We start from the raw sequence: 16,411 nt of genomic DNA, 5'->3' as shown, positions 1-16,411 counted from the left end.
TGCCCTGGGGCAAATATAAGCCTAGCCCGATTCTGTATGGCTTACGCCACCCCTTGATTTGAGTATACTGTGCCCTTTTTAAGGTTTAGTTTACTGTGCCTCTGTCTAATAGTGACACGGGAGTAATCTCTGGGACAAACCTACGATCCCCCATCCACCTATCAAGATTCTTCTTGAAGAGATTCAGTGAGGTGCTCTGCCTCACATGAACTGGAATTCTATTCCAGAGCGAAGGGAGCCTCTGGGTTATGAACCTGTCCCTCCAGCAAGTTCTATTTATTTCTGTGCTGAGGTTCAAGTCCCTCGAGCGTGTGGCTCTAAGGGATTTAGATTTACTGAGGTGGAGCATGTCCATTAATTCTGGATTTGACATAGCTTTGTATGTCAGGCATAGATCGCCTCAAGTAGGCGGTATGCAACTGAGTAGAGCTGGAGTTTTTAACCGAGCAGCATATGGCATCTGTTTGAGACCCTTGATCCTCTTGGTGAGATACTTTTGGGGTCTTTCTAATTGCTGCAGGTGTCGGGTAAGGTACATCCCAAAAGGGGCATTGTATTCTATGATGGGCCTGATGAGGGATGAATAAAGGGGCACGATTACCTCTCTTGATCTAGATGTGAAACCCTTCGTGATCAGGTGGGCTATGTAGAAGGTCTTTCTAACCACTTTGGCAATGTGGTTTTCAAAGGAGAGATTGCTATCAACTTGGGTCCCCAGGTCCCTAATAACTTTCTCTGTACTTAAGGGTTTCCGCCTATGTGGTAATTTGTGGGCACATTGTTTTTGCCAAAGGGTATGACTATACATTTTTTGGCATTTAGCTTTAAACCATGGTGCTGGCACCAGTTATCTGTCTCTATGAGACCTTTTTGAAGGATGTTTGTGTCAGCTGGAGAGTTGATTATGCACCCAGTTTGCAGTCGTCTGCAAACTTGGTGAGCCATAGTCCTCCCACGTTTGCCTGTACCTCGGAAAAGTATATACTGAACAAGAGTGGTCCCAGGACAGAACCCTGTGGGATGCCACTTGTGACCGGTTTCGAGTCTGACATGGCTCCAGCAACTCTCATTCTGTGGGTTCTGTCTTTGAGCCAGTTTGCGACCCATCTTGTGACATATGGGTTTATATTTAAGCTGGATAGCTTATCTATGATGCCCGAGTGGGGCATTGTGTCAAATGCCTTTGCAAGGTCCAGATAGGCTGTGTGGACTACCTTCCCTTCATCTATGGCTTTGGTGACTGTTTCGAAGAAGTCAACCAGGTTCAAAAGGCAGGATCTTCCCTTGACAAAGCCGAACTGGGTAGGATCTAGTTTCTGTAGGTCCCCAATGTCTTTGTTTATGAGCTCCATGATGATCCTCTCCATAGCCTTGCAGGCTAAGCTAGTGAGGCTTATGGGGTGATAGTTTCCAGGGTCCATAGAGGCTCCACCTTTGTGGAGTGGGACCACTGTTGCTGTACGCCATTCTGTGGGCACATATCCTGTAGTGAGGCTGAGATTGTATAGCTGTTTTATTTGAGGGATTAGTTCCTCTTGGAGTTCATGTAGGACGCAACCTAGGACGCCATCTGGTCCCATGGAAGCAGTGTTTTTTGCTTTGGAGAGGGCAGCCTTCACCTGAGCATCAGAGATGTTTGGGAGGCAGCCCACTGCCGGGATAGATACTTGCTCTTTGGGGGGGGAGGGGGTGGAGAAGTTTGCACTGAACCTGTCTGCCAGGATATTGGCGATGTCTGTGGGTTCAGTGTATTTTTTGTTGTTTAGAATCAACTCAGAACAAGTCTGGGAGTTGCATCCCAGGTTTCTAACATAACTGAAAAAAGCCTTATGATTGTCTTTGGTGTCCTGTGCAATTTTTCTCTCGAAGCTGGCCTTGGAGGATTTTATGAGGGATCGTAATTTTTTGCTAGTACTGATCAGAGATGCCTTCTCTATTAGGGATTTTGCTCTATCATGTAGTATCTACCTCCTTCTGTTGTACAGTTTATTTATGGTAGGGGGTCCACCAGACTGGACGCCTGCCTTTGGATGATTGGGTCTTGGTTTTGTTTGGGATAGCATGATCCATGCATTCCTGGAGATGTCGGTAGAATGCATTTATATAGGATTCTGCAGTTTGGGCTGTAGTTTCCACTGGCCCTGGGGCCTTGAAGGATTCCACTTCGGTTTTGAGAAGTAAGTTCACTTTTGAGAAGTTTTTCACTGTGGTTTTCTGGGCTGGGGGTGGGGTCGGGATGTGGACATCCAGTGAAATTAGTTTATGGTCTGATCTTACCAATGAGGGATATACTTCTGGTGTGGAGCATAGAGTCCCCATGTTGGTAATAATCAGGTCTAGTATGTTGTCCCCTCTTGTGGGAGTGGTGACTAGTTGTTCCATAGCATTTGAGTTTATAATTTCCAGAAACCTTTGGGCTAAGGTGCTGGGGCTTGAGTAGTGCTCCCAGTCAATGTTTGGGTAGTTGAAGTCGCCCAATATAATGGTGTTCGGAGAGATCTTCATGTTCTCCAATTTTTTTAGGAAAGCCTAGTGGGATTCCTGACTTTGAGAGGGTGGTCTGTAGGATGCTATAAACTGAAAAGCAGTCTTTCCCACTGTTAGTTGCACATGGATGGTCTCCGATACTTCGTGCAATGCCACTAACCTGGAGGTGTGGATATCCTTGATAAATATGGAAACTCCCCCTCCTTTTGTGGTTTGGTCCGGGTTTTGGGGCCAAAAAGCATGATATGAGGTATAGCCTGGTAGTGCTGGGGTGCTCTCTGGAGCCTTGAACCAGGTTTCTGCCACTGCACAGATATCGATGTTCTCCATACTGAGGAGAGCTTCGAGTGCGTGCATCTTGAGGTTAAGACTTCTGGCATTTAGCAGCATTACCCTTAGTTTCTTGTTCCTTGTGCTGTCTATGGGGGTGGGTTTGACTTTTGAGCCTTGCCTAAAAAAGGCACTATGGAGGTGGCAAGAGCCTTTGCCAATATCCGAAAGCCCAGTGGTGACAGGTGCAAGCCGTCCCTAGCGAAGCAATGTGGCTTGTCGAGCATGTCAACCCAGGCTGACAGACACTGAATCCCCTTTGAATGACACCAAAATTTTAGCCAATTGTTAAAATCGATCATTTTGTCTTTGTACTGTGGCATCATTCTAGGTGAGGGTAAGATGCTGCTCAAGGTCAGGGTCATACCAGCCTGGGCTACATGATCAGAGAGCTCCTCAATGTCTCTTTTCATGTAGTCCAGGGAGGTACGTCTCAGGTCATTCACACCAGCATGTACAATGACTGAGTCATATTTGTATTTGCTTTGGAGTGACCTGAGTGCTTGCGTTATGTGGCAGATCCTAGCACCCGATAGGCAGCTCACCGTGACCTACTCTTTATTCAGCCTGGTGAGTGGGACGTCACTGTGTCTGACAATAGAGTCACCTATTACAAGAGTATCAGGTGTGTTATTCAGCCTTAAGGGTTGTGGCTGCTTGGCACACTGACTTTGTGGGTTATGTGTTGTGCGTGTTTTGTTTTGAGGTAGCGTTTGCTTGGATGTCTGCTTTGGAGGTCTCTGTTGCTTAGGTAGATTTTTATTTAGAGCCTCCGAGTATGTTTTTGTGTATTTATGTATTTGGTTCGCTGATGTGGTGGGACTATGTGATACTGGAATTGTGTTGTGTGAGGTTACCTTCTCCTCCTGACTGGTTACACCAGTTTTGAGATGAGAGAGCTCAGCCTCCAGTTTGGCTAAATAGTTGCATCTCTCACATATATTTGAACCTGTTTGGAGGAGGAGAGGGTTGTCCGTGTACATGAGACAGTTGTAACATTGCCTCAAAATTCCCAGATTCACCAGCTGGACTGGAGAGGAAACCATTGACTGACCTTTGGACATGCTAGAGTAATATAGGGAAACTGAATTTAAGATGGACCAATAGAGGACAGGGTAATCGTAGAGAGTATAAGAGTAAGTAGTGCTTATGGTTTAATAGTGCTAACTTGTAGGATTACTTAATTGGACCAGTGAAGGGCTTTAGAATGAGAATATGGTGTTTAAATTGAGAGATAGAGCAGTTCTAAGGGAAAAAGTGAAGAGCAGACTTTGTGGAGCCAGGAATAGTTTAAACCCAATTAGGTGGCGCTGCCCGCTGTTGCGCTATGCTCAAAAACACGCAAAACCGCGCAAAAGAGGGTTTTAAGAGAGGAAGATGAAGGAGTTTTGGAATTGACCCAAAATGGCCAATAAAACTACAGTTTCAAGTCAGTAACCACTCCCACAGGGGCAGGCAGGCTGCTCAATGTTTTTCACTGCCACTGATCAACAGAGAGACTTCCCTTTAACCCAAGCAAAAAATGGCCTCACAGAAACTTACAAACAGTTCAAGAACAGCAAGCCTGTAACTGAACTTTTTTAAATCTCAGAAAAGTGGGAAAAAAGCAAGATTTTTTTTGTTTTTTTTAAGAGATAGCAGAGGTTCACAAGTATCAACAAGTTATAACAGTGCAGTAAATGACCCCACACAAGAGTGCTAGGCCAAAGACAGATAAAATGCAAGTTTTGAGAAAAAAACGATTAAAAATAAGTGCAAACAGGAAATTCAGTAAACAGCTCTAGGTTGTGCTCTAAATACAGTTACTAATGCAGAAATCAAGTTTAACAAGCCAGAAAATGCTCAAATAGGCAGCTATGCAGAAAAACTTAGCAAATAAACAGAGGAAAAATACTTAAAATCTCAAAAGTGGCTCCTTTCTTCTCTCAGCGTTTTCTCCTCTTGGTGGGTGCTTCACCAACAGCCAACAAGCCTGAAAAGATGCCAAAACCATAAGGCAACCAGGTTTTAAGAGTGGAAGATGAAGGAGTTTTGGAATTGACCCAAAATGGCCAATAAAACTACAGTTTCAAGTCAGTAACCACTCCCACAGGGGTAGGCAGGCTGCTCAATGTTTTTCACTGCCACTGATCAACAGAGAGTCTTCCCTTTAGCCCAAGCAAAAAATGGCCTCACAGAAACTTACAAACAGTTCAAGAACAGCAAGCCTGTAACTGAACTTTTTTAAATCTCAGAAAAGTGGAAAAAAAGCAAGATTTTTTTGTTTTTTTCAGAGATAGCAGAGGTTCACAAGTATCAACAAGTTATAACAGTGCAGTAAATGACCCCACACAGCCCCTAACATTCTTTCTGTGTAATGTAGTTTTCGTGGCTGTATTCAAATTGTTTTTGGACTTTGAGGCCAAAACCTACCCTAAGTGTATATATTTTCCCCATACTCCTGAAAATAGGACCAGAAATATGCAGGAGTTCTACCCTGTAGCACACTACCCTGAAGTACTGGATGCCATAGATTGCTCACATGTAGAAATTAAGGCACCATCCAGGGAACAGGGAAGGCTCTACAGTAATAGAAAGGGCTTCCACTCTGTTAACTGCCAAGTTTTGTGTAATGCCAAGGGAATCATCTTAAACGTGTATGCTGGCAACCCAGGCAGTTACCACAACTCATATATCTGGCACACCTCCCAAATGTATCAGATGTTCACTAGGGGGGATATCCCACAGGGTCATTAACTGGGAGATGGAGGTTATGTACTGGAACCATGGCTGATGACACCCATCAGAAATGTATACACACCTGCTGCAGAATGCCATAATGAGTCACATGTTCAAACCAGAAATATCATAGAGCATGTGCCTGGGCTGCTGAAGTTATGGTTCCAATGCCAAGATACATCTTGGGGAGCCATGCAGTACAATCCACATACATGTACTGAAATATTCACATTATGTGCCATGCTACACAACATCATCCTGAGAAAACAGCTTCAGCAGGATCAACAAGGGGAAGGGGCACATGTCCCACCATCAATGCAAGGTCACCACAGCCACACACAGGTGAGGAGTCAGAGGGGGAAGCAGCAGCTGCTGTGGGTGAAGGCAGAAGTAGGCATGCTCAATATGTCCTTGCTTTGGCTAAGAGACAATGCATAACACACTCACTCACCACCTAAGGACCTAAAAACGTCCTCCTACACACACACATATAGTAGCATTGATGCAAGGCAACTCTCACAAACTTTACCTCCCCATGTATTGTCTGTGTAATGCTTGCATCAGACAGAGTCAGCCCTGAACTAAAACTGTGACAACTGCTGCATTTACAAGGTAAGTCTTGAACCTGGAGTGTATTCTGTAATAATATGAATGACTGGCATATCATTACATGTTGTTACTTGGTAGTGTAAGCAAGTAAAAGGTGAAAGATTTTATAGAAATTACTTTAGCATATGACAGCAGAGACTTATTCGACTTTTATGTGTCCATTATTAAGTAGTATGCCTCAGGCATCAAAAGTTCACACAATCATACCTCTCAAAAGTAGTGGTGGTCACTGCAGGCCCTTATTGTGGCACCATACTTTTGTACTGGAAAATCATTAAAGAGAAAAGTTAGAAAATGATGCACATTTCAGTTTCAGACTTCACAACCTTCACAAGGTCATTAACAATAAAGATGGAAAAATATTGATGCTATCAATGGTATAACTTTTTAAAACCAATATAAGTCAAAGGTACAATTACAAATTCAACATTACAAATGCAGATATACTAAGCACTTAGCTATGTACCCTGAGAATCAGACACAAAACTTAGGTATCCCTGAATCCAAAAGATATAAAATAGGGATATGACACAGTTATCATTACTTGCACAGGATGTTGTGTGGGGTGGGGGGTCGGGGCAAGAAGTCTAGGCTGATAAAAAAGGTTGGTGAGTGTGTGTGAGTAAGAAAGAGAACAAGGCAGACATTTGGATAAAGCAACAAATAGCCAGTGAGACAAAATGAGTTTTAAGCTTTATGGTTGAACCATGTAACTGCTGTGTGTGTGTGTGTGTGTGTGTGTGTGTGTGTGTGTGTGTGTGTGTGTGTGTGTGTGTGTGCGTGTGTGTGCGTGTGTGTGTGTGTGTGTTTGTATGGGTCCTATAGGTGAAACTGGTGTGTGAGTGTCAAGCTCTGTGTTAGCAGTACATCTTGGTCTGTCAGACAGATGTGAGTCATGCATGGTAGAGGTGGCAGTTCATCACTGTAGTACCCAACCACAAAAACTGGCTCTGCCAGCATTCTGTCAACATTCATATGGCCGAGACCATATGATCAACATTTGAAATGTCAACCATAGGGAACTGGCATCTCTCTACAGTGCGAAATGGAAAGATTTCCACTTCCGCACTGTAGTGCGATCTCTGAGTTGGTATATTTAAGTTCTGGGCCCACACCTGCTAGCAGCATTAAGGTAAGTTTAATTTTGTTTTTTATGGTTTACTTGTATGGTCGACATTTCAAATGTTGATCATATGATCTCGGCCATATGAATGTCGACATTTTGGAATGTCGACCATATCAAGTAGACCTATATATATATATATATATATATATATATATATATATATATATATATATATAATCCCTTACAAGACTGTTGTAAAATATGTAATAAGTTACATGAAAACAGTCATCAACCAGCAAAATGGGCAACAATCAACATCATAGTCTAGCAGCCCTAAGATTGAAAACTAGTGCAAGGGAAACATGCTCATTAAGTCCATGGAATCTATTAGCTTCTAAAACCATTTGCCAGTGAACTTTCTTGTATTCAATTTTTGTTTCCCACACCCACCTATCTATAGGTATCCCCTCAAGTACAAAATATAAATACTTACATTACATGTGAGCGTATGCTTATACAGTGCATTTCTTTCATTTCTAGTCCTTATTTCATATAGATGTTCATAAATTCTCTTCTTAAGCATACACTCAGTTTCACCAATATAAAATGCTTTGCATACCCCACACCGGACTATGTAGACCACTCCATGGGTATTACAATTTGAATGAGTCCTTCCCAAAATGTACTTGTTCCAACTTTTAATATAGACCCCCTCACTGTGAACAATAAAAGGACACTGGGGGCATGCACCACATTTAAAAGTATCAAACCCTCTTGGTTGTAACCATGTCTTTCTATCCACTGTTGTGCTCCAATAAATCTTTAATACTTCACCCTTTCCTAAACATACATTTAAAAGGCATCAGATAAATTGGAAACATTTTCCATTCCTTTTCTAAAGCTGTCTTAATAACATTAGCATCACCATTATATTCTGTAACAAAAGCATCACCATTATATTTCATACTTAATTGTGTGTTACATCTGATGAAGTCCGTTTTCCAGGGTAAAACATGGTGGATCCATTAATACATTGATGTCTGTGGTTTTAAAAAAGCTTAAACTATTACTTTGTGTTTGGGTTTGGCCCTTCCATAGTGCCTTTTTTGATTTTTTTCTGGTTTACATGTTTGGGCACTTTGTCTCCTATGTATCAGTTTCAGATTATAAATTCACCCCAGGGATGGCACCTGTGTCTCCTATGGACAGGCCCAGTTGAGGCATAGCATTTTGGTTAGAGGAATCCAAGCTTTATTCTACTGGATTTAATAATTTTCTTATCAATATGACCGAATATGTACTAACTAAAAATGTCTTTTTCTTTGATGGTCAGATATATTGGCAAACCAGGGGAACAGCCATGGGGGCTTCATTTGCCCCGATATATGCTGACCTATTTATGGGATATTTTGAAAAAATTTATATCTACGACACTGGCAATAACCAATTTTTGGCAGAACTAGACATTTGGAGGAGGTACCTGGATGATTGTTGGATGGTGTGGCGGGGAGATATACTTCTGGTTAAAGAGTTTGTTCAATATTTGAACAATAATGCATGGGGTATTAAGTTCACTTTGGAGACTCAATATCATAAAATTGTTTTTTTGGATGTCAAGGTTATCAGACAACATGATCACACTCTGGTGACGAGTGTACACAGAAATTTTCCACAGTATAATTCTCTTTTACATGCCTCTAGTAATCACCCCCGCCACATCATCAACAACATTCCCAAGTCACAATTCATACGTATGAAACGTATTTGTTCCTCCACTTAATCTCATGTAGAATGTGAACAAGATCTTTGTGACAGATTTATTCAGAGGGGGTATAACAGATGTCGACTTCATAAAACCATCCAGGAGGTCAGACATATGCCACGGTCCCAATTACTAACATATAAACATGAACATGAGGTGGTTCCTTATTCCAAAGCACAACCTATCAGATTCACAGTTACTTATGGTAATAATACCCCTTCATTTAGAAATATTGTTGATAATCATTGGGGCATTTTGAGAGCACATGAGTCATTATCTGATATATTACCTGAGACATGCTCTTTTTCATACCATAGGGGTAGAACGTTGAACTCACATTTCACATATTATAAAAAATTTCACTCTACAACAACCACACAAATGACTTTGTTTGGGGATCCATTCATTGGTTCCTTTCCCTGTGGTCACTGCAGTGCGTGCAGGTATATCAGCAAAATGAAAGACTTTTCAAGTGCCAACACTTCACGAGTATTCAACATTAGGATTTTTGGTAATTGCAGCTCTGATTGGGTGGTATATTTGGCCACCTGTACATGTACTTCATTTTATGTCGGCCAAACCTCTCGTCCATTAAGATTTTGGATAAGTGAGCACCTTAGTGCTATCAGAACTAAAAAATTAACAAATGCCTTATACAAGCACACTTTGATTCACCAAACTGCCCAATTTCAATTCACTATCATTGATAGGATTCAGCTGCCGAGGTTCACCAAGGCAGGTTGGCATGATAAACTCAATAATATGGAAACATTATGGATTACCAAACTGGGTGCTTTGTTCAAACCTGGATTAAATGAATATGGATAAAGCAATATGTTGATACTATATATCTATACACTTATTGCTGTACTTTTGGGTTTGAACTGAGCTTATCTTTTTCCCATTTTGCTGGTGATTAATGTGATCAATAATATGTAATATTATTATATTTATTTTTGTCATTATTTTTTGTTTTGCAGAAATGTTTATATTAAACAAAATTTTTTTCTTTTTTTGGTCACATATGCCTTTAAATCATTCAGTATATAAGGAACATCAGTATGCATCATTTTAACTTTTTCTTTCTGCACTGAAGAAGGCCATTACATTGGCCGAAACCGGTTTGCATTTTCTCTGTTTTTTTATTTCGTTTTTCAACATGCCACAATAAAGTAATTTTTTGCTTGCCTAAACCTTTGTGCTGGCTCGTTTTGTGCATTTTGACATTTTGGTTTGAGCCTTGCACTGGATCCACCTTGCATGTCTTTTTTGGTTTGTACTTTTGGCAATGCTGTCATTAGCAGGGGAATTCCACTTTGCAGAAGGACAAAATTAAGACACATTTTTACATTTATTTGTAGCCCATGCAGCTTTGTCACCAATCATTTGTCTGTCTTAGCCCTTTCTATAGTATATTATCATTATAGGTGGACTCAATGAGTGCACCTAGTATGCAAGAATCTGCAAATGTGGTATGCCAAAGGCCGTACACTTTAGACTGAACTGTTGAGAAATAGATTCCAAACAGTAAAGGGTCAAGCACAGATCTCTGTGGTAACAGCTCTACTGGTACAGGTTAATTCATCAACTGTCACAGTATGTGTTCTGTCAGTGAGCCATTTGGTTACCCATCTAGTGACATAAGGCTAATCCCTATCTTGGAGAGTTTCTCAAAGATACTTACATGGGGGGTTCTGTTCAAATCCTAGACTAGTTGAAGACAGCCAGTACGCACTGTCTTAACTTCTTCCAGGCCTATAACACAGAATCAATGTGCTCTGACAACATCACAGATCACCTATCACATGACTCATCACATATACCTTTCTGATAAGGGTGAATGCACACTTCAGCACACCCTCCACACAGACTATGTACTTGTAGAAGAGTGAACATCAACATGCATCCATCTGAGTTGGGGGGACAGCACCCAATGCATGGACTTATAGACACATCCTAACTCTCCTCATCTGTGGACCTTTACTAAATTGACACTAGTGATATCCTGGCTGTGTACAACAGACCTGTATGAGTTGTTAATGCTTACATCTGTTAGATGTTCTCAAAGAGCTCATTGAAGGCATGCATGATGACAATCCTATCATCCTTTTGAACTTGACAAGCCCAAGGCATTTGACACAAATCCACACTAAGGTATTCACTCCACACTGTCAGATGTGGCCATATATACCTATATCACCAGTTGGGTAGACTACTATATCACATACGTGGCACCTAAATATATTAAAATGTGTGAAATGACCTATATCTCAGGACCAATGATCAGGTCCATACATTAGGACTGTCTACTAGGCCCTTTCCTGTCCATTATTTAAGTGGCAGACATCACAGATGACATACATATCCTGTGTCCAAACAGCTGTCTGAAGGACCATAGATTATGGGCAATCATTCACTCCAACCATGATATTAGTATAATACAGACAGTATCAACGCACACTACAGATTGCTTCCACAGCCATGACAACACCTGCAATGATATGAAAACATGGTGGGATTTGTTACCTCAGGAAACCAAACACACAGCCCAAATATAATGTAGGCTTCACACCCTATAATCAGACCATAGGTATGTGACCTGTCCTGGAGTAAATGGTAAGTGAAACATCCACCAGCATGTGGTCACAGTGATGACTACTCCCTTGTATGTAACATAATTACTGAGTATGTGAAAGACATCCACCTCAGATGCCATAATACCTCCATAGTTCACAGCCTTCATCACACCAATAACTGAGTGCAATGCACCCTTCTTCATGTACCTCTGTACACATCTTCCATTGATGTGTAACTGAAGTGTACCTGTGAGCTGTCACACATCTTATTGGCCATATGTAGGTATTCTTTTTGTGGCATAAACATTACTGTCTGATGGTGCAGAATCTCCATCAAGTTGTTATACCAGATGAGCATGTGCTAACTGTTTTGGTGATGCACACAGCACATACAGAGCTGTTTGACAACATTAATGGCACGGATAAAATTTGTGACAGTGTGGATTGTGCCATGTATATATATATATATATATATATATATATATATATATATATATATATATATATATATATATATATGTGTGTGTGTGTGTGTGTATATATATATATATATATATATATATATATATATATATATATATATGTGTGTGTGTGTGTGTGTGCCATGCACACCAGTCAGCTAGACTGTATTGATCATAATGTCGCATAAGGGTATAGCAGTGTTCCTCGTAACACCTCCAGCAGATGTTACAGTACCAGGACAGTGTGTGTGATTACCCTCATAGAGTGCAGATATGTCATAATAGTTGTACAAGTGAGTTTGTGCAGAATCATCTTCGATCACTCTAAGTCACATATGTTATGTCAGAGACATGGGATTACTGGTGGTATTATTCTGATATTGTCCATGACTGTGTGCACTTCTTTCAATGTTGTCCATGAGCCTTTACCTGTGTCCCACTTGCTGGGACCTCTGCTGAGATTACACTCATATTCAGGCAAATTAGTTTGCACAGCTTCAGAATATGCACCCTACCCCAATTGCATATAACATCCCTGATAGCAGTCCACCACATTGTTCATGTAAGGATGCTTATCTCACACAGACATCTTCCACTTTGTTGTGTCACCTTGTGTGACAGTCACATAATACACATTTTCACTGTGCAGTCCACACTGTACCATATTGATATGTGATCTTTCATTGACATGCCCTCACCTGCTGTACATTAAGTTGTTTTACCTGTCCTCTTTCCCTGTGTTTATTCCTGCAATTCATCTGTATGTTTCTATTCAATACACACACTTCCTCTGATGTTTATTTTACATGGAAGTCCATGTACTCTTACAGATCATTTACGCAGCTTCACTACAGAATGCCAGGAATGGGATTACACAATATTATACACTGTATATGTTGTCCTGTACTGTGTTTGCACCATATTCATACCTCTCAACTGTCCAGATTTTCACAGAACTGTCCAGATTTTTCCCTTATATATATTTTAGTGTGTTCCTTGTCAAATTTGTGGTTGTCTGCCACATCACTGGGATGATTTTCGGACTGATGTGATTCAATAATTACATATGTTTGAGTTTCAGAGTTAAAATCCTTCTGAAAATGTATCAACACAAACCCCTTGTTATTCTAGTATGTCTAAACAACAAATATTTCTGGGTCATTGTCCCCCCATTATGTTGCACTTTGTCCAGATGTCTTGCACTAGGAGATTGAGAGCTATGACAACTATTACCTGTTAAGCCCTGGTGATCATTGTGGCATTCCAGTCAAAGCCACGTCCCTTCTTTGCTCTGACTTAAACAAGATTGCTATGTGTGTGCTTACAGAGCTTCCTGTCCTGCAACACTGTTGCCAGCCACAAAACCATGCTTATTTACATTTAAATGCTGTCCACATGTGAATATGCAATGAGCGCTGCTGCTCACCTTGCATCACTGCACACACATGTAAACTCCATGTATGCTTTTTGCGAAGCCTACAAGGAGTTTATTGAATCTAAGTGTTCATTAAATTCTACAGAATTTATACTGTCCCCTTGATAATATGCTTATATTTTTCCATTATTTTGTCATCCTGTTATTAAAAGAAAATAAGTCTCACTCAGGGTCACTGTGAAAAATGAGCCACTTACTCATTGAACCAAATGAAGAAAGCAGCTGCAGCTCCACCATGAGTCCATGAACCCCTCAAAAGCTGTACAGAATGCAGGCAGGCAGAATCAGGAAAAAATAAAGAAAAAAAATCAAACATCAACCACGCTACCAAGAAAAATCCTGTGATGCTGAATAAATTACGCTTTCACTCAAGAAATATTTAATTCAAAAGTTTAGCGCTTTTGTTCCACTCATTACAAGGAACTTCATCAGAACTAACTACTTAACACACAATGCACCAATAAATACTATTGTGATGTGTGGAATGAAAGTGCTAAACTTTTGAATTAAATATTTCTTGAGTGATAACAATGTTGTTTATTCAACACCACAGGATTTTTCTTGTTTGCGGTTTATGTTGTTCCTGGGATTCTATTAGTTTGTATAATCAACCACGCTACCACTACCATGATAATCCAGCAAAGGGTAGCGCTAAAGCCCCAGCAATAGTCAGCTCAGCAACAGTGCTACCAGGACACCACCTTCCCAATTGCACTGTGTACAAAAGCAAATCATGGAACTTTTTGAAGTATGTGACTTCAGTTCTTTTGTTTTCAGGTCAACGGTGGTATTCTAAATGCACTGCACAGCACGACAGCACATTCTAAGATCCAGCAGCTGGTCAGTTTGATTCATCCTCCCTAGCACATAATCTAGGAGCTTTCATTTCCTGGACCGCTATTAAATATTAGTGTTCTTGGATATCCTTTTGGAAGATATCTCAGTGACAAAAACTGCAGAGGAATGCAATGTAATGAGTTTTGTGTCTCTTAATTGGCTAGTTTTGTATTAGTAGATTTTATTTTGTTGGTTCATATACAATGATGCCTTTTGTCTATATTTGCAGCACATAAGCCAATCAAAAACTGCAGTGCAGAGCCACCACTGTTCTGTGTGGAATAGTAGAAAAGTGACTCACAGCTATGTGAAATGAGAAATGTTTCACACAATCTGAAGTGCTTGGCTGGTAAGCTGCTTATGACTGGCCAGATGTCTCTGCTGCATATTACATTCTGTGTTCATAGTAATATAGTTTATGTCTCAAGAGTGGAACAGTGACTACAGTACTTCAGTCAGGTAATCTGGAATGATGGTAGTGATCTACCTTACTTTAGGACAGGAATTTGTATCATTTGGAAATATTACCAGCCTACCCATGAAGTATTTGTGTGTGTGTGTGTGTGTGTGTGTGTGTGTGCATGTGTGCGTGTGTGTGTGTGTGTGTGTGTGTGTGTGTGTGTGTGTGTTTGTGCATGTGCGTGTGTGTGTGTGTGTGTGTGTGTGTGTGTGTGTGTGTGTGTGTGTGTGTGTGTTTGTGTTGGTGTGTGCATGCACATGTATGTGTGTGAAGTTGTGTGGGGGGCATGTGTGTGAGTTTGTGTGCATGGGGGTATGTAACAGTTTATACAATGTGCAGTTACTGTGGAGAAGGGAGTACTGAAAGGCACTGAAATCATGTGAGGGGTGTGAAATGTTCCTCAGAAGTTAGGCCCCTAACCCTGGATGGTTGGTGATCAGTGTAAAGCTTACTCTTTGGTGTAGACCTACAGACCAGGGTAACAGTGAATATTTCCTGCAAGATCTTGAGGCCAAACTTCAATTATTGTGTTGTTTAGTGATTCTTTTGCATGCCCATTTTCTATTTAAATCTGTTTAGTGTACTAGTATATTAGTTTGCATCTCCATGGATGTCAGCACTCATGTTACATCTCCATTGGCAGCCAGGTTGATGTTAGAATTTACACAGTGGGTATAGCATGACACTATATTCTAGCTTATATATCCATCAGCATCTGCAATTTGCAATCTGTTTGCATTCCTACAGCTTGTTACGTTGCTGCCAACATTTCTACTAGTGACTATCCAGAGCAGTAACTACATTCAAAGGTTTAGCTTTTTCAACCAGTGCCTGGACCCATTCCTCAATATTGCATCCCTCAACAACTTATGAGCAAACAAACAAACCAACCAACAAACAGAAAACCAAGATTTTATTTAAGAAAAAAATAGAAAACATTTTTTTTTCTTTTAAACTGTAGCAAATTGCTTGCTACAAACACAGAAGGCAGTTTCTACAGTTTATACCATACATCTAGCACTATAGCACTCAGGGTTTAAGTAAAAAAATATTTTTTTTCTTTTGAATTGTAGCAAACTGCTTGCTACAAATGCAGTTGCTACAGTTTAGACCACACATGGAGTGGTATGCTACTCAGGTTTTAATTTTGAAAGAAAAAAAACAGAAGCCAACAAATCTTTTTTTCTTTTAAAATGTAGCAAACAGCTTGCTACAAATGTAGCCAGAAGTTGATACAGTTTAGACCATATCGAGGGAGATGCAATGTTCAGGACTCTTTGCAAATGTAATACTGGCTTTTATACTCTGGTATATGGACTAAAAAAAATCAGGACTGAATGCCTGATTGTGCCCCCAACTCTCTGCTCCCTGGGCAGTTGTGCATTCGCCTTGCCCTAGCTATGTTACTGGCTGCATTGTATCCCAAATCCTCCCTAGTATTTGCACTACCCTTCAACAGTTACTTAGCTGCAACATACATTTTAATGCTGTTTGAGTTCAGTTTTCATCTGTGCTGGTTATTGTGCTATATATTATGTTTACACAAGTATTTCTGTCTAGCTCATATCTCACTTACCAGTTACACTTAGCTCATATCAGTGTCAACTGTGCATCTGTCCTAGTGGTTAACCTCAGACTGCAGTTTCACTGGTGTCACAAATTTTATATAT

The sequence above is a fragment of the Protopterus annectens genome, chromosome 5.part0, assembly GCF_019279795.1.
Source record: "Protopterus annectens isolate FY-2018-M chromosome 5.part0, PAN1.0, whole genome shotgun sequence".
Lineage (NCBI taxonomy): Eukaryota > Metazoa > Chordata > Ceratodontiformes > Protopteridae > Protopterus > Protopterus annectens.
Note: the sequence above shows the minus strand (reverse complement) of the source record.